General features: G+C 44.3%; 1 protein-coding gene across 11 annotated transcripts in view; it reads right to left on the bottom strand.

Moving 5' to 3' along the window:
- SLC16A12 (solute carrier family 16 member 12) overlaps positions 1-8,276 on the bottom strand; it is a 75,577-nt gene extending 67,301 nt beyond the window's left edge. For 4 of the 11 annotated variants that reach the window (XM_073904456.1, XM_073904457.1, XM_073904459.1 and 1 more), the window contains exons 1-2: positions 6,556-6,901; positions 3,489-3,684 (exon numbers count right to left, since the gene is read on the bottom strand). The gene's annotated coding sequence lies outside the window, so the exon portion shown is untranslated. Of the gene's footprint in view, positions 1-3,488; positions 3,685-5,613; positions 6,165-6,555; positions 6,904-8,138 lie in introns of those variants that run through there. The other 7 variants (XM_073904460.1, XM_073904463.1, XM_073904464.1 and 4 more) reach the window with 4 other exon arrangements.
- Between the last annotated feature and the right edge of the window lie 9,946 nt (positions 8,277-18,222).

The following is an 18,222-nucleotide window of genomic DNA, read 5'->3' as shown; positions in this document are numbered from 1 at the left end:
TGTCTCAAATGAATAAATAAAAAATCTTTACAAAAAATTTTAATTACACCTTCATCTCTAATAAAATTAGAATATACGGTTGTCTATAATTTTTCTTTTCTGAATGTGGAAGAAGTCAACTGAAAGAAGTAAAAATGAGAGGAAAAAAATGTGTGTTGCTTCAGTTTTTGATACAATGACCAATCCCCTTATCATTAGAACCCCCTAACTATTCAGTAAAATATTTTTGCCAGCGTCTTACTTATGAGCATTTATTTATTCTTTACCATGGTACTTTGACTTTTTCTAAGAGGGTTTTTATGAGTTTGTAAATTATGTTACTACACCGTTACCTGCTGAGACTTGTAACAAATATGCCAAACAGTTGGCCAGCACTGAAGGCAGGGTCTGTGTCAATGAAACAAAATAAAGCTTCAGACCCCTGTGGCATGGGGACTTACCTGGGATCTCACTGGGACCATACCCAGAACCCAGTAGTCACCACTCAAGTCCCACAAGGGAGAATGAAGACATGGGGTCGGGGGATGTCTGGATTTTAAAAATCAAGAAACTGTAATGCTTCTTAACAAATCATTGCATGTCAAAAATACCGCAATGGCTCTCTCACTACCAAATCCATGAGGCAAACACCCAAGTTTATCTTCTCATTCTATACATCGGTACACATATAGAAGGAGCCTTCTAGGCTGTAGGGTAATTCAAAGAAAGAGAAAGCTTCCTTGGCTGGTTCCCACAGCCTATGCTCTGACCCTACCTACCTCATACCCCTACCCACCCACATATACACTCATGCTCCAATTCTTTTGACAGTTATGCCCGAGCATATGTGGGGAAATAGCAAACTACAGAGGGAACTTCATTGACCAAAGTGTGAGTACAGAGGGTACCTGACCCAGCACAGCCATTCCTCAGGATTTTATCTTTGACCCACCTCACGTCTCTCTATCAACACTCTCCTTGGGTGATTACTTCCATACACAAAGGACTTAAACTGAGTCTCTATGCAAATAACTCCCAATCTATGCTTCTTGCCCAGAATATCTAACTACTCATTTGACTATCTCTCTGCACAGGCATAGAGGATAGAAAGTTAATAAGACCAATGTCTTCCCATGCTTTTTCAACACAGGTGCACAGTAGTATTTTGAAACAATTAGGAGCTACCAGAATGACATAAACCAAATTTGGCAGAGAAATGGAAGCAGAAACTTATAAACACATGGCCTAATCATTTACAAACTTGTTTTCACCAAGAAATCCCTTGTTCAGATAAAATCTTACTTGGAAACCCAAAATGTGAAATCAGGAATAGCACACCTGCTCAGGTTGCAGAAGAGATCACCAAAAGGAACCAAAACTGGATATAGGACATCTTTCCCCACATTGTCCCCATGCCCCTAACATCCCCTGAGACTCCTTGAAACCCACAGAAATCTGCAAAACACAGTTCAGACTGGTCAAGATCCATGGAAGTGCTACTTTTAATACAAAAATCAACAGTAAAAACACATTTGGGGACAGCTAACTGGTAACAGTGGGTAAGAATTCCCACTACTATTAAAAGTAAAATAAGAACAAATGTCATTAAAAATAAGATCAGTTCTGGGACGCCTGGGTGGCTCAGTTGGTTAAGCATCTGCCTTTGGCTCGGGTCATGATCCCGAGGTCCTTGCTCAGCAGGAAGCCTGCTTCTCCCTCCGCCTGCCACTCCCCCTGCTTGTCCACACTCGCTCTCTGTCAAATACATAAGTAAAATCTTAAAAAAAGATAACAACAACAAAAATGAAGATCAGTTCTAAGAGGTCCACTAGATCAGTGTTTTTCACTTTGTCTATCACCTTACCACATTTTCTCAAAGACAGTAAAAGCACTTGTACCTTAGAGTCTCCGGTGGAAAAGCCTGAGTGCAAAATCTTTCTAGATTCATTTTATTAGAGTTTTACAATCTTTTACAGCTGTCCATTCCACATCTAAGTGGTAGTAGCCCGTTTGTTGATGTTGCTCTTGCTCTTTTTAGCTTCACTGTCTTTGGGGGGGGGTGGTTTGAAACAAAATTTACTATTTTAATCATTTTAAAGGCTACAATTCAGTGATTTTTAGTGTACTCACATGTTATAAAGCCATCACCACCACCTAATTCTAGAACAAAGCCATCATCCCAAAAAGAAACCATGTACCCATCGTCAGTCACTCTCAACTTTCCCTACCCCCATACCAGGCCAACCACGAATCTACTTTTGGTCTCTGTGGATTTGCCTATTGTGGACATATCACACAATATGTGGTCTTTTGCATCTGGCTTCTCTCACTCCGCATAATGTTTTCATGGTTCATCTATGTTGTAGCACGTGTTGACAGTTTTTAGAAGTGACTCACTTTTATGTGCCTATATGACAATCAATTTAGTTTTTAGAGAAAAAGCATTCTTTGGTTGGCATTTACATTATATCACTCTATGTACTATTCCATTAAAGTGCAAAATCACAATAGCAAGTACTGGTGGAATAAATAGTGGAATAAGACTATGAGCAAATACTAATGTAAGCACGCACCTGAGCTGGTAAAAGCAGAATACACCAATTGATTGCGACGATAGCTATTTTCCACAGTGGCCTCTGTGCTCTGAGCAACAACCAGGAGGGGTTCCAGAGGCAAGGAGAGTAATGGCTAACCCTGAGTTTCTTTTAAGATTTATTCATTTATTTTAGAGAGAGAGTCGGGGAAGAGGGAGAGAGAGAATCCTGAAGCAGACTCCCCACTGAGCGGGGAGCCCGACACAGGGCTCAAGGTGGGGCTCAACCCCACCACCCCAAGATCATGACTTCAGCCAAAACCAAGGGTCAACCACTTAACCAACCGAGCCACCCCGGCGCCCCAACCCTGAGTTGTTTTAATGTGGGTCAGGACTCCATTATCCAAGATGGAGGGGGAAGCATGCAGAGGGTGTAGAAATGGTCAAGGTTCATTATACAATGGGGGCCATACCTGGCCCCCAAAAGGAAGTCTTCTATAGGTCTTCGGAAAAAAAAAAAAGCAGAGATATGTTCCTATAAAGATAGATATACACCTCTGCTTCTATAAAGCTTTACCATCCTACCTGTCTATAAAGGAGAAGCCCAAACATGTCCTCTTCTATAAAGTCTTCCCTAAATCTTGATTACTCATAGTGCCTGCATGCGTTCTCTCCTCCCCTTTAATTTCCAGAGTACTTATCTACCTCATGGAGCTCATAACCCATAGGATAGCCAGTCATATAACGTCTTTTTTTCCATACCAGGCTGAAAGCTATTTCAGAGGCAGGTTCTGTGTCTTTGCATCCCCTGCTGCCATCAGCACAGAAAAAGAGGTGCTCAAAACACGATCTTTATACCAATATTTAATAAGGAGAAGTTCACTAAGTATTTGTTATTTATTTATTAAGTAAAGAAGGAGCACATTAAATAATTAATTTATTTAGGTGTGTAACTTCCTACCTGGCTACAACTCACCCCATTCATCAATGTGGAGTCAAAGGAGAGGGAAAGGAGAGATGAGCCTCTGACGGGGCGAAGTGGAAGGCAACTGAAGAAAATCAACGAATCTGGGTGCCTAGCAGCCATCAGAAATCACGACTCTCCTCCAAGGGCTTCACAGAGACCACTTTCAAATAGGACATTGTTAGATCATGACACTTGCTGACGTCCTCTGATGTAGAATAAATTAAAAACAGACAGAGAGAAAATCTTTGTACTCAACATCTCCCAACATCAAATGTACATTTGGCTTTTCCTCAATTAAAGTATTATGTTATACCACTTTAATGGGTGAGTTTTGAGATATCCTACAAAAGTTCTCATAAGCAAATAGCTTCCAAATTAGCGATTTTTAAAAGCAAAGCAATAGGGTAGGTAAGGAATGCATAAACAACACCAAAAGCCACACTGAATACTTTTTTTGGCTGTATACGCCTGAAAAACTGCCAAGTTCATTTTGATAAGCCTTTGTTAAAAACAATAAACATGGCTCAGCTTGCAAACCATGCTGTTTTGAAGAAAAAACAGTTGAGGGAATTAGAAAATACTTAAAACTGGAATGTCTGAATAAAACCTTCCGTGGTAACGGATTTACCAAGAAGTCACAACACTGTGAGGCCTAGGAATATGGAGGGGAGTGGGGGACGACATGTAAAGTGAGAAAAAAATGAAAGCAGAACACCATCTGCATAAATAAATAAGCAGCTACATCTCACACACTGGTACAACTACAGGACGCAACACTACCACGGGTGCACTAACGCTATTGAGAAAACGAATCCCCCCAGGCTTCATTAAGTTTAATGCCACCACAGTGATGTCCCTGCACTAAAGGAAATGTAATTCAAGGGACTCCGAATTAACAATATATAAAATAACCAAATGTGGGACCTGTTCTTCGTGTACAGGAGGGTATCAGTTCATAGAAGTCAAAGTAATTCATCTAAATTCCCTTCTTTGTTTGTTTTCAGTGATTACAAAATCAGCAGGATCAGGGGATTGGAAGGAAGATAATTTGGAATATTTATGTTCATTTCCCTACTTTAGGCAAAACCAAAATTCTCTTCTATCTGCCAAACAAAATCCAGAAACATTCTAATAAATGAATGCAACTTGAGCTCCATAGGAACAAATCTTTTTGCTGTGTTCACGGATAGATCCCAAATGCCCAGAACAGCACCAGGCACAGGATAGGCACTATATAATATAGTAGGTAAATAAAGACCTCTATTAAATTGAACTAAATTGAAATACATAAAAAATGTGCAAGGCATAAAATGCTAAAGAAGTCAGCTTAAAGTCCCTTTCTTAGCTCTGTTATAAGGTCATGGTGTTCATCACAATATGCAAATGATCCTAATATAAACTCCTTTTCTCAAGTTGGCTCCAAAGTCATACATTACACCTTTTACTCTAACCAATCACCATAGGGAGCTGAGATTCCAGGGAGAGATGGGGGTAAATTTAGTTCACCCGTTTTGATTACTTTTCTTCTCTGGATGTTCACCTAGGATATATCTGCATATTCATCACTGTTCAAGAAGAATATAACTATTATTTAAAATTAAGAGTTCATATCTCTTTAATTGTACTACAGAGGTGGTTTGGCTAAATCAACCACTCATTTATTTCAAAACTCCACCAGTTAAAATAAATAAAAAATAAGAACAGGAAAATGATATAGGTGATTCTAGTTCCATCGTTTTTGTTCAAAATGCCCAGCAGCAATATGCTTGGAAAGCGTCACTAAGCGGGAAAGAGAAGGCCTGGATTGTGGCGTTGGTTCCATCACCAGCAAACAGTAGGAGTTTAGCCAATCCTTGCTATCGGGAATTTGAGCTTCCTGGCCCGCCAGGTGAAGGGTTTGAAGAGATGATCTCTAAAACCCTTTTCAATTTCCAAGATCCTGTGATTATGTGACCAAATCCAGTCACTTAATTACTACTCCTTATTTTCATCATTAATTTCTTTAACAGACAGTCGTTGGGCACCTCGGGAGGGTCAGACACCATTAGGCTAGTTTGGCATGACATTCGTGGGGGAGGGGCGAGACAAACTGGAGGGTCCGTTGATGATTTTAAAAGCTAGTGATCCCAGATACCTGTGGAGACGGTGTGTTTCTAAATTTGTCAGGCCTTGTCTATCTCCCTGGGTTAAGCCGGCTGCGCCTTCAGAGTGCCCAGCTCTCAGCAAAGAAACGAATAGGATGAACGAATTAGAGTCCCATCAGAACGGAATGGTTTAACTAGTGTTCTGCTAGGTTCCATCTGACTCAACATTTAAAAAAAAAAAAAGCTGTAAGATGGTCAGACAGCTGAATTGTAAAAACGGAAGGCTAACCAAATAGCCCCAGGACTTACTGGAATCGTGCTTTAAAATTTTGCTTGCCAACACTTGTCCCTGAGTTTGCACTACGGGGATCACGGCCTTCCTTGAGCACAAGAAACAGCTGAGAAATTAAGTTCAGTCAATTGAGGGTTTTGAAGGCTGGTGTGTTGTTAGCACACCATACGCGAGAAATAAATATTATTACCTGAGGCAGAAGAAGATTAAGAAAGAAAAAAAAAAAGTTACGGAAAGCCCAATCCAGCAGAAAAGCGGTCTCTGTTACACCGGGAAATCTGCCTTTGGAAAGCACAGACGGAGATCAAAGCCGCTTCCTCTTCAGCCACCTGCCCAGAAACCGCTGGAGCGCGGGCCCGACACCGACAGGATGAGGGGGCACATGTCTGTCCCCTAACCGAACCCCCACAGGCGCCCCGAGGGACCCAGGTTGGGGTGGGGGCTCTGGGGGCCGCGGGAGCCACCGAGCGCCCTCCGCCAGCTCCACCACGCCCAGCCCGAGAGCCCCGCCGCCCCGCCGCGCAGCATGCCCCGGGTCCCCTGAGCCCCCACGCCGCCGGGGAACGGGGAGAGGGACAGCCGCCCGCGGGAGGCTGAGCCCGGGGCAGCCCCGCCGGGCCTGTGCCCGCGCCCCGCAGCCCGCCCCGGGCGCGCAGCCCCCCTTTCTGCCGGCCCCGGCCCGGCCCCGCCGCGTCCTCACCTCGCGTGGACCGCTGTACCCCGGGCGCTGGCGCGCGGACATGACCCCCGGTGCGCACCCACCGGGCAGCCTCCCTGAGCGGTGGCCCCTTCCCGGGCCCCAGCCGCCGCTGTGCGCGCTTCCGAGGGGGCGGGGAGCGCACGGGGCGGAGGCGCTGGCGGGGCTGGGGCCGGGGGCCCCGCAGGCAGCGCGGGAGGAGGAGAGTGTCGCCGGGAGGAGCCCAGCGCCCGGCCTCCGAAACGCGCCGGCAGGTTCAGCCCCCGCCCCGCCAGCTCTGCCGTGGGCTCGCGCGGTGGCCGAAAGGGGTTTGTCCCTGGGATCCGCTCTGCGTGCCGAGGCTTGGCGCGGGGTGAGGGGCGCGGGGGGCGGAGGGACACCTCGCGGTTATGTAATGGGTCGGCCGGCAGTGTGCCCAGCCAGCTCGGTCCGCGACCGCCCTCCCCTCCCGGGAGTACGCCGTGACCCTTATCAGCCGTGCGCGCCCCTAACCTAGGCGAGCAGAGGCAGCCCCGTGTTCTCCAAAAGAACTTTTCCCTGCAGGGGTCCACAAGCAAGGTCTGGAGAAGGAATTCAAGGACTCCCCGAGGCGTATCTGGCAGGGACGTGTCTTCTGCCAGCCAGCGCTTCCCAGGTCACAGCACAGGAAACTGAGGCCCCGAAGTGTTAGTTAAAAGCGTCTCTGGGAATTAGATGGACCTGGATCCAACTCTCCTGAAAAGTTTGTGACCTTGAGCAAGTTAAGTCCCTGAGCCTCAGTTTCCTCACCTGTGAAACGAGAATAATAATAGTCCACTTCAGGTGTTTGCCGAGAGGACACAAGGAAGGAAAGCGCGGCGCGGGGTATGCACCACGCCCCCCCCCCCCCCCCCCCCCCCGTAGACGTTACTGCTGTTGATTGTGCTGAGGTTCGTCCCCATTCCTCAGATGTTGTCTTAAAGGCGGCGGTCTCAATGACCTACAGACGCAGCCTCCTGAGTTTGCCCAGAGGTACCCCACGTAAGGCGGATTCTAGGCTAACGTTCCTGTAAACCACTCCGTCAGAAGCAGGTTCTCCGAACTGCCTATCTGATTCCGGCTTCTTGGGGTCTACACCCTTACTATTCATCGGCATCGTTGTCATGTGGAGCTTGCTAGAAATGCGAATTCTGGGGCCCACCCCCAGCACCTTTAAATCATAATCTGCATCTTAACAAGAATCTCTAGGTGATTTAGTCAGTGGTACATCAAAGTTTCAGTAAGAGTTGGATTTCTTGGAAAATTTGAAAAGGGGACTGCAAAGTTACTAAGCAGCAGTCATACTATAATACTTCAGGGTTTTTTAAAAAAATAGACTAGTAAAGCCCTTCCTCATTTTACCCGCTGGCTGTTTTGTTTCTTGTCCTCCCCCTAACCTCCTGCTCTTTATAAATCTGGATTTACGTCCTTTTTTCACTGCAAAAACCTCTGCGTTGTATCTAAGTAATGATTAGTGAATCGATGTCTAAAACACACAAAAGAATTAGCAAATATGGCTTGTAAAAGAATTCATTAGCATTGAAAATGGATTCATAAACGTAGAGCCTTGGCGAGCCCTGAGCACTCACCTGTGAAGGTCTTTAGGTTCAAGGCTTGAATAGTTTTGCATTTCAGAACATTGTTTTGGGTGGCAAATAAGGTCCATTCTCCATTTAAATGACGTAGGACAACCAGAAGTTTTGAAAAGAAAAAAGTCTTGGAGAATAGAAAGAAACCTCACAGGCTTCCTTCTGTCTAACTGAAGTCATCACTCCCAGAGAGGCTCTAGCAAAGCCCAAAGCATGTACTTTGTTTATTTCATTAAATGCTGTGTGTTTGGGTTTTGTGTTTGTTTTTGATTCTTGGAATGTCCAGATTTAGTTTGCATGATTGTAGCTCTGGCAGAATGATTTCCGTCTTGTGTGAGCGGAGTAATTGCAGATTGTTGAGGAGGAGGAGGGTAATGTTGCCTGGCAGTGCCTGAGTTGGAAAGGTCATTTCCATCTGCCTACCCAAGGCTGTTGCACAAGCTGATGCCATGCGGACGGGCTGTGTGGACATGGAGTAGAGGAAGGTGGTTAGAGGAGAGGAATCTCCGTTCTCAGAGGTTGGAGGTTTGGAGTTGCTGAGAAGGGGATGAGAAAGATCCTTCTGCTTGCCCTGGAATCCAACCAGGGAGGAAAGGGAAAAGGCAACATTTCTCCTAAACAGTGTTACCCCATAGAACAGCCTTCAAGGGTGGAAATGTTCTACATTTGCGCAGTCCATAGGGCTGCGAAATGTGGCTATTTACATTTATATTTTCATGAAAACTCAGGGTTTTTTGTGTGTGTTTGTGTTTAGTGCTAGTCTGTGGCAGTGCTCCATCCCAGTGTGTGGCTAGTAGCTACCGTACTGGGCAGCATATAAAACATTTCTTTCATCACAGAAAGGGTGGCTTAGGGGCCAGGATTTGGATGAAGAAGTGAGCCCCAGTATTCCAGCTTTTCCAAATCCTCGTCAGGACCTCAGCTGTCCTAAGGTGGGTGGAGGAATTGATCATTAAACCGAGGTTACTGGGTCCTCGTGAGGGTCCGAATGGGCTAATCCATAGGATGCACTGAATGTAATTCCCTGCATAGAGTAAACGTGCAAAAAATCTTACCAGTATAAGCGTTGATAGTCATTTTGCTGTAAAGAAAAGTTGTTGGGGGGACATAGTCCTACAGTTACATCATTATTAGTTAAATAGACTTTTGCTGACGTGGTTCAGCTGCTCTCCTCCTGCAGCTACCATTTATAGCTCTGCTCCAACCCCTCCCCTCCCCTCCTCCTCCCTGCGCAGAGCTGGGCACTACCTGTACTTTTCTGGCCGGGAGGCTCAGCATACTTGCTCAAATCCCTACCATTTGGGTCCAATAAATAGGAAGTATGTTAACTAAAGTCGTATTGTACCATAGTTCAGGAGAATCAATTTTCAGTTGAGATTCTCGGAAGTGTGACACCTTAGGGTACATTATGGAAGGAATTGTTTGTTCCTGTTATTTGGTCAAACAAGGATGTGTGGACTCAGCAGAGAGAAATGAGAACATTGGCTCTCCAAATAAGTAATATTTGGAGATGTCCACATCAGACTGGAAGCTACCAGAAGCTGGGGGCTGGGGCCGGCAATTTGAGGCTTTTGCCTAAATAGAAGTTGAAAGTTTATTTTCATGCCTAATAAAGAGTCTCAGAATAATTGCAAACAGCATTAAAAGAAGATGCGAGTATTGTCTGCTGTCAGTTATACAAATCAGGGCAATACGTGGAATGGGAAACAGGGAAATTCTTCCTGGTATGCCAAGAAATGTAGATTTCTGAATGACCTTCTTCTCAAATTCCTATTCTTCTGGCTTCTTTAATAAAATCACAACCTGTGGGCAGCTTTGGGATCCCACTTTCTTTATTGTTGTCCTCGGTTCCTTTTTCAGCATTTCTTTTCTTATGAACATTCTCTTATAATTCAGTCCCTAATTCTCTGCTCTCTTTTCTTAACCCATATCCCATGCCCCTCCTGTCATGCCTGTGGTTAACACCAGCCTGTCAGAGGCAGCGCTTTTCTGGTTCTGATCTCTCTCCGGGGCTTCTCGCCAGATCCTCAGTGGACATTGTCATTTAACATCTCCCCACCCCATCACTTCAAATGTTAACCTATCAGGAACGGAAGTTATTAGTGCACTCTGTGGTTAGCCTCCCCCCAGACTTTCTGTTTTCTCCTCTTTGATATCACCACCTTGGTCTTTGGTGCTAAAATTCTCCCCTTTCCTGTGACTTGAAACAATGGAATGATTTTAACCCCTTTTTCTTCTTCATGGAGTCATGGTATAACTGAAAGACACTGAATTTGGAATAAAAAAAACCAAAGTAAAAACCCCATTTTTGCCCTTCCTTGGCAGGATGAACTTAGGAAATTTCTTAAGCCTTGAGTTTCTCATCTATAAAATTAGACCAACAGTACCTTTCAAAAAATATGTCTTAAGTAGCTACTTATCCCAGGCTCTGTGCTAATCAGGTTAGATTCTCACTCTCTGCACTAATGACATTTTGGACCTGATAAGTCATCGTGAGGATGCTCTGTGCATTGTAAGATGTTTAGCAGCATCCCTGGTCTTTACCCATTAGATGCCAGCAATAACCCTCTGGTCATGGCAATCCCAGTTGTCTGCAGACATTGCCACGTGTCCCCTGGGCAGGGACAAAATCACCTCCTGTTAGCAACCTTGGGTTAAAAGGATTCTGGGAGGAGCAGAAGTGCCATTCTCTCTGGGTCTGTGAGGATTCCATGGGACAATGGGCATGAGGGCAGCCAGCACAGAGCCTGGCCAGGTCAACATCAGCAGAACATGGATAGCCACTCATTCATGGAGCTCTGTCAAGTGGAGGTATTTCCTGAAGATCACAGTTGAAAAACATTTTCAGAAAAAAGTTAGATTGTGTTGTTCTACATTCTTATTCCATCCTAGCAAATACTGTTTTTGAATTTAAGCAACAATAAAACAAATTTCTCACATTAAGTTTTCTTAATAATTTTGTTCTCTCCTTATCTATTCTTACTGATCTCCAGACTCGATTCCCTTATGCATAGCTCACTAGAATTACTTGACTTCCATTAGTTTAGTATTCCCTTACTCCTGCCCATCTGGACAACTAGCCTTCCCAATACCGTTCATGCCCTATATTCCTTCTGCTGGAAACTCTGGTAGTTCCCGTTTCCCTTATTTACTTTCACTGAAATGAAACTCCTCTGTTGGTTGGCCAAAATTCTCTTCCATCCAGCCTTCCTATCCATCCTTCATCATCATGCCGCCCACCTGTCACTGTGTGTCATAGCCCCCTTCTTGTTCTGTCAAGTCATCACGCACATTCCTGCCCCCTGTTCTTTCGCCCACACTTTTCCCCATACCTGGACTTTTGCTTCCTCTCTCTCTCTCTCTTTATCTGCTGCCTTTATAGACTTGATAACATCCTTCAAGTTTCCATTCAAATTCCAACTTCTACTGATGTTCATAACTTCCTTTGAAAGGCATCAAAAAAAAAAAAGATATGTGAACGGTTGGATGGAGGGAGAGAGAGAGTTGGAGAGTCAGGTGATAAAGCAATTTAGTTGAGTGTTCATCTAGAATCTGGGAAGCAGCAGATGTATAATTTTTCAACTTTTTCTCTGAAAATTGTCCTAGTAAAAATAAATGAGATAAAATAAAAATATAAAACAAACATATTAAAGCCTTCCCATCTAACTCTAGACCATAGTGATTTAGAATTTAGGCTCTGCTATTAGGTAGATCTGAATTCAAAGCCAGCTCCACCTCTTGCTGGCTGAGTGACCTTGGGCAAGTTACATACCAATGCAAAACGTCAGCGTCTTCACCTATAAAACAATATAAGAACACCTTCCTTGTGGGACTGTTGCAGAAGTTAATTGAGACATATACTTCTATAGTGCCTAGCACAGAAGCTGACACACAGCGAGGATTTAATAAATGTTCATGGAACTATTCACAATAGGCAGATATGGAAGCCACCTAAGTATCTGTCAATGAGATGGATAAAGAAAATGTGGTATGTATTTATAAAATGGAATATTATTCAGCCATAAAAAAGGAATGAGATCCTGCCATTTGGAACAACATGGATGAACCTGGAGGACATCATGCTATGTGAAATAAGCCAGACACAGAAAGAAAATTACTGTATGATCTCACTTCCATGTAGAATCTAGAACATTCAAACTCACAGAAGCAGAGAGTAGGACGGTGGTTGCCATTGTCAGTGGTGGAAGAAATGAATATAAACTTTTGCTATATAAACTTAAGCTCTGGGAATCCAATGTACAGTGTGGCAACAATAGTTGATAGTACTCTATTATATACTGAATTTGCTGAGCGAGTAGATCTTAAGTGTTCTCACCACACACAAGAAAGGTAACAATTTGACATGATGGATGTTTTATTAGCTTGATTGTGGTAATCATTTCATAATGTATGTATATATCACATCATCATGTTGTGCACATTAGATCAATTTTTATTTGTCAATCATACCTCAGTAAAGCTGGGGAAAAATTAAAATAGGGGGTAGCTGAAAATAACAAACACTCCTCCCTTGAGCACACAGAGGGTGGGCTCTTTGGTGGCAGGAAGCCTGTCTCATGCTAGCAGAGTAGGAATTTCAAGAAATCTTTGCAGAATGAGTGAAGGTAGCTATGCATTACCTTGTTTGTTTACCTCTGCTGTTCTTCCTCCGGTAGATTCATTCAATTACTATTTATAAATCATTTACTCTGAACAAAGTCAGCAACCACGGGCAGTGGTTGATAGCCTCAGTCTATCTGATAGCCTCAGACTTAACCCAATCCTTTTTCCCTGACATCAACAGTCTCCCTGGCTCAGAGCTGCTGTGCGTGCAATGGGAGTGTTCTCTGACCCAGCTAAGACTCCCTCAGGGAACACATCTGGATGGAAATGCATGTTTCCATAAAGAATGGGGAGGAGAGAAAAGCTACTGGTTTGGGCGCCCAACCAGATGTGGAGTATGGAGAAAAGGAGGTGAGAAATTCCCCAGGACCTGGCCCACAGACTTCATGACCCACCCTTTCTTGCTTCCATTGAGTAGAACAAGGCCCTACTGATTTTAATAATATTGAGCTTTGTTTCCCAGTGAATTTATTAAAAATCTTTCAAGTTATTGCTGAAACTCTTGTGTCATTTTTTTCCCCAAGGATGTGTTTGGTTTTAGCATTTTGGTTCTCCAAATTAAATTTAAATAAAATTATTTAATGTCCATAATGTTCACAGCTGGTATACACTTCTTTCCCACCTCTGCATGGCTGGAGGGAGAGTGGGAAGGATTCACTGAATTCCTCCAGGGCTCCAGGCCCTGTGTTTTTTCATTCATTCTTACAGGGCCAATTTTCCAAGTGAGGGAAAGTGGCTCAGAGTTTTGGGGAGCAAGAATTCCTGTACCCTTCTCTCGGTCCTTCTAGCTGGACTAAGAATCAAATTGACATGAGACAGATTAATAAGAGAAAATCAGATGTATTAGTGTACTTCTGGGGAATCCACACAGACATGGAAATTCTGAAGACAGGCAAGATGAGGTATATTTGTCTTCCTGCACTGAGGAGAAGGGGTAGGGATCTGGAGGTTCAGAGACAAGGAATGCAAGTCACAGGGAAATAAGAAGAAGAGCAGATGTTTGGTATGTCGATGTTTGCCCTGCCATACAGATGGTCATGTAGATAAAATTTACCTCTGCCAATAACCCTTATTCTGGGAAAGACCCTCCCCCACCTACCCCCAATTTACATTCTTCTATGCAGTTAACAGAGGGGCAAAAGTGTCTCAAGCCTGTAGGGTCTAGAATTGCCTTTAGCTCAAAATAATCTTCATACCAGAGCAGCTCATCTCGGGGCAGCCTGCCTTCAGCCCCTACACGGTGGTTAAACGAATTGCCCAATATCGTGCAACTAGGAAGCCATGTTGGTCTGCGGAAACTGGCCTAAGTCTGAAGTAGACTCGATGCAAAAACAGCTGTCTCTCTCCACCTGTTTCAATACGCTTTGTGATATGAATTTGTGTCTTCCCCATCCCTGTTGCCCCAGCCTTTGAATCAGGGCTAGTCTGATGATTGTTTCAGCCAGTGAGAAAGAGGAATAGCAGTGCCCTCTTCTGACTCTCTCTCTCTCTCTCTCTTTTTTTTTTTTTTAAAAAGATTTTATTTATTTATTTGAGAGAGAGAGAGAAAATGAGTTGGGGTGGAAAGGGGCAGACTGCTCGCTGAGCAGGGAGCCCAATGTGGGGCTTGATCCCAGGACCCTGAGATCATGATCAGAGCTGAAGGCAACCACTCAACTGAGGCACCCGGATGCCCTGGGGCCATTTCTGAGTCTTAAGGAGCCATGCCCCCTCTTGGCACTCTCTCTCTCTCAACACTGCATGGCCACAAGAACAAGCCTGGGCTAGCCTGCGGGACGATGGGAGAACACAGTTCAGCCACCTGAGCCAAGGCCCCAGACACAAGGAGAGCCCAGCCAAGATCAGCAAAACTGGCTACTATCCCCACAGCTGGCTTCAGGTGCACTAGGGAGCCCACCGAGAACAGCTCAGATCAGCAGAACTGCCCAGCCAACCCACACACTCACACACAAAAATAAAGACTTGCTGTCATAGCTACTGAGGTGTTGTGGTTGTTTGTCATGCAGCATCATTTAACCAAGGAAGAATATAAATTCACAATGCCGGCAGATCTAGTATGTACCTGCCAATAGCATGAAGGGATCCGGTTTTGCCAACATATCTATCAGAAGTCCTTTCTCCCCGAGTTTTTATCATGCTATTTTGTTCTTTTCAATTACTCAAGGAGGAAAAAATGCGTGGTGAGCAATGTACTTGAAAAGAAATAATTTGCGGTTAGTGGGTCAATTGAATGAGTGACTAAATTGCAAACAGAACCACAGTGGGTGTCTCTCCTTCATTTCTATCATCAGACAAATTCTGTGCAAACAAATCCACCAGTAGTTTTGAATATCTGGTCTGTATAGGCACTAAGCACAGTACAGTAACGTTTAAGATGTGGTTCCTGTCTTCAAGGAATTTACAAGTAGTAGCCATGAAATGAGAGAAACTGAGTAACAATAAAAGATTTTGAGAACCCCGCACCACAACCTTATATCTATAAAGAAAAGAGCATGATCATTTTGAAAAAGGAAGTCAACACTTGCTAGAGCGCAGAAGTGGAAGGCTTGACAGAGAACTGCCTAGGTGGAGGCTGACTTTACAGGCGGGGCTGGCACTCTTCCTGGGAGCCTTTCAATAAGCAGCTAGGAAGGCTGTCTTGGTAGGTGCAATGACAGGTCATAATGTTAGCAAAGGGAAAGTGCAAGGTGTATTTGGCAGAGAGTAAATAAGTCCTTTTGATGAGAGCAGAGAAAATCAATAGGACAAAGTGCCTGATGAGATACGAAGTGGAAGAGACGTGAGGAGTGTGTTTGTCTCCAGCCATGAGGATGGTGATCATTAACAGAGAGAGAGGTTAGGAGGTAGCAGCTGGTAAACTCTTCCATATTAGATGTGGAGCTTGAGGCGGGAGTGAAATGTCCAGCAGGCTGTTGGAAATTCAGGTCAGGGGCCAAGGGGAAAGGCCAAAATTAGAGATATGGCTTGAAAGTCTTCGGTGCAAGCAAGCCAAGGTGAAACCAGAGCAGAAGGGCAAGGACTGGATCTCAGGGAATGTCTGCAATGTCTAGGAGGGGAGATAAGAAAGATGTACAGCTGACCGCAAAGCAGGATGTAACAAGTACCAGAGAAGTCATAGAAGTGTGATAACCGTTCAGAGAAGGGACAGAGATACACACCAGCAGAGCGGAAACGTTCTCTTCCAAGAGAAGAATGAGTGATAATGGGACCGTGCAGCTTCTGTTAAGTCATTTGGAGGGATGCATGGTTCTGGCTGGACAGCTCACCTGCTAACAACAGAAACAACGGTAGAGACTGATTACACTTATTTGCAAAAACCAAAACCAAAACCACACAACAGAAAACAAAAACCAGCCAGCTTTGTTTGTGGCTGATTTACCCTTTTTGACACTCTGTGTTGATCTTCTTAATTAGCATGTTTCTGCTTCACCTTTATTCATTTTAACAAATTAGGCAAGTGTCAATTGAAGAACATATTTGATGGGGATAAAGCCAATCCAACAAAATAAAGCATCAAGGGAAACAAACAATGGCCAGATCCTTTGTAAGTTTCTTTTTAGTTTTTTATATGCTGTAAGTATATCTGCAACGTTCTATAAGCTGCATTATGGAGTATTGTTGTATCTACTGCCTTCAGCAGAAACATGTATTTACACAGCCGTATTACTTACTTCTTGTGGTTATAGATGAGAGCACCGAATCCTAACCACTAGACCACCAGGGATCTTGTGGTTATAGATGATGCTATGATAACATCATCAAGTTAAGAAAGTACAATTCAGGGGCACCTGGCAGGCTCCGTCGGTAGAGCATGCGACTCTTGGTCTCAGGTTGTGAGTTCAAGCCCCACGCTGGGTGTGGAGACTACCTCAAAAAAAAAAAAAGAAAGTACAATTCATCCCAACCACTGGAAGAACCACTGGTAGAGATTCTAGGAATATAAATAATAGCCTTTGGTTCTATTGTATTTCAGTAGAGTGTGAAGAATAGAAAAGCACAAAGTAAAAAAAAAAAAAAAAAAAATTGCGCTCCTTTAAAAAAAGAAAAAGCTTACAAAAAGGAGCCAGGGGCGCCTGGGTGGCTCAGTCGTTAAGCATCCGCCTTTGGCTCAGGTCATGATCCCAGGGTCCTGGGATCGAGCCCTGCATCGGGCTCCCTGCTCTGCGGGAAGCCTGCTTCTCCCTCTCCCACTCCCCCTGCTTGTGTTCCCTCTCTCGCTGTCTCTCTCTCTCTGTCAAATAAATAAATAAAATCTTAAAAAAAAAAAAAAAAAGGAGCCAGAAGTCTGCCAGCAAACTGCTTGCCAGTTGCTTTAAGGTATTTCTACCCAACAATCTGCAGGTTGGTTGAAAGCAGTGGCTATGTAGTTCTTATCAGCAGACACATCCATATTAACCATCTCGATCTGTATCTGCTCTAAGTGCTCTGATCCAGGAACACTACGCATAGGAACCAGTATTTAACAAGCTTTCCAAGTGGCTCAGCACCCTAAAAACCGAAAACCATACGTGGGTATCCTAAGGAGACCCAAGGGTGGTTGGGAAGGAGGAAGGCACCCTAGGAGACCAGGCCCAGCCGGTCCCTTTGCCTTTTCTTCCTCCTTAAGTGGAGCAGCTCTATTTATGGTTTTATTATATTGGGATTCCATGCATTCCATTTATCAGGCCAAGCCATCCCTCACCTCCCCCATCAATCCATCAGCAAGTCCTGCCAATGATCTCATCAAAACATAACACCCAATCTGCCTCACTTGTTTCCTGCACTGCCCACACCCCAACCCAGCCTGCCATCTGGTCTCCTACTCCTCCTAACCCGTCTACTTGTGTTTGCTCTTAGCCTCCTCCGGGCCAGTCCCATTAGAGCACCAAGAACATTTTTCTCAAAACTTTAAGTGAGATCACATTGCCTTGCAGCTGAAAACTCCTCTGTGGCTCCCAAAGCCCTAAAACAAAATCCGGGCTCCTCCGAACATGGCCTGTGAGTGTGTCTGACCCCTCACATCATCTGGTGTCACATCCCATGTCTCCCTATAACTGTGGCCACGCTGGGTTTTTTTTCTCAGCATCAAGCCAAGGCAGTAAGAGGCCTTTGCATTTCCTCTTGCTCCTGCCTGGAAAGCTCTGCATCTTGTTCTGCAAAGTCCTCAGCTTAAGTGTCATCTCCCCAAAGGTCTTCCGAGACCATTCTATTTAAACTCAATCTCCCTGATTCTCCATTATTCTCCATCTTAGCATATTTTTTCCTTCATAATTTTTTTTGCAACTTGAGGTTTTGTTGCTGTTTGTTTTCATTTTGTTCGGTTCTAAACTAAAAGCTCAATGCGAACGGGAAGCCTGTCCATTATGCTCGCCATGTGTCTCTGGCATCATGCTTACCATGGTGCCTGGCATATATCAGGAACTTAATTATTGAATGAATGGATAAAAGGACCCAAAGTTTTCAAGGTACAGAAGTCTCTGAT

Source organism: Callorhinus ursinus, unplaced genomic scaffold, assembly GCF_003265705.2.
Source record: "Callorhinus ursinus isolate GAN/ISIS: 27379988/994484 unplaced genomic scaffold, GSC_fseal_2.0 scaffold20, whole genome shotgun sequence".
In the NCBI taxonomy this organism is placed as follows: Eukaryota; Metazoa; Chordata; class Mammalia; order Carnivora; family Otariidae; genus Callorhinus; species Callorhinus ursinus.
Note: the sequence above shows the minus strand (reverse complement) of the source record. Positions and strands in the feature narration are given on the sequence as shown.